The following is a 1,123-nucleotide window of genomic DNA, read 5'->3' on the forward strand; positions in this document are numbered from 1 at the left end:
TGACTGTCTCATTCTGGAACACTGACAGTACTGCTCTGGAATACTGACAGTCCCATTCTGGAATACTGACAGTACTGCTCTGGAATACTGACAGTCCCATTCTGGAATACTGTACTGTTCTGGAATACTGACAGCCCCCTTCTGGTATACTAACAGTCCCATTCTGGAATACTGACAGTCCCATTCTGGAATACTGTACTGTTCTGGAATACTGACAGCCCCCTTCCGGTATACTAACAGTCCCATTCTAGAATACTGACAGTCCCATTCTGGAATACTGTACTGTTCTGGAATACTGACAGCCCCCTTCTGGTATACTAACAGTCCCATTCTGGAATACTGACAGTCCCATTCTGGAATACTGTACTGTTCTGGAATACTGACAGCCCCCTTCCGGTATACTAACAGTCCCATTCTGGAATACTGACAGCCCCCTTCTGGTATACTGACAGTAATGATCTGGAACACTGACTGTCTCATTCTGGAATACTGACAGTCCCATTCTGGAATACTGACAGTCCCATTCTGGAATACTGACAGTCCCATTCTGGAATACTGACAGTCCCATTCTGGAATACTGACAGTCCCATTCTGGAATACTGACAGTACTGCTCTGGAATACTGGCAGTCCCATTCTGGAATACTCACTGAGTACGGTTACATGTACACAATAATGTGATTATTGTGGATAATCAGATTAATATAATAGTTTGTTTAAAATGTTTACATGCTTTGCAAGAAGAAAGATTTCCCCAATAATCCTGTTTACATGAACACATCTGAAATCAGGCTGCCTGAAGGCAATATGATGAATAAAGAACATCGGCAATCAAAATAAACTCTGTACCACATGTCATTACCGTGTTATTTTTGGGAAGCATATTTGATTCTGTGTTCGGACATATAAAGTTTGTATGTGAAAACTACTTCAATGACACATACATTCAGTTGTCCCGAACTCACTTCCCTCAAGAGGGAGGCCCACCCACTTCCCTCAAGAGGGAGGCCCACTCACTTCCCTCAAGAGGGAGGCCCACCCACTTCCCTCAAGAGGGAGGCCCACTCACTTCCCTCAAGAGGGAGGCCCACTCACTTCCCTCAAGAGGGAGGCCCACTCACTTCC

Source organism: Oncorhynchus keta, chromosome 7 (assembly GCF_023373465.1).
Source record: "Oncorhynchus keta strain PuntledgeMale-10-30-2019 chromosome 7, Oket_V2, whole genome shotgun sequence".
Lineage (NCBI taxonomy): Eukaryota > Metazoa > Chordata > Actinopteri > Salmoniformes > Salmonidae > Oncorhynchus > Oncorhynchus keta.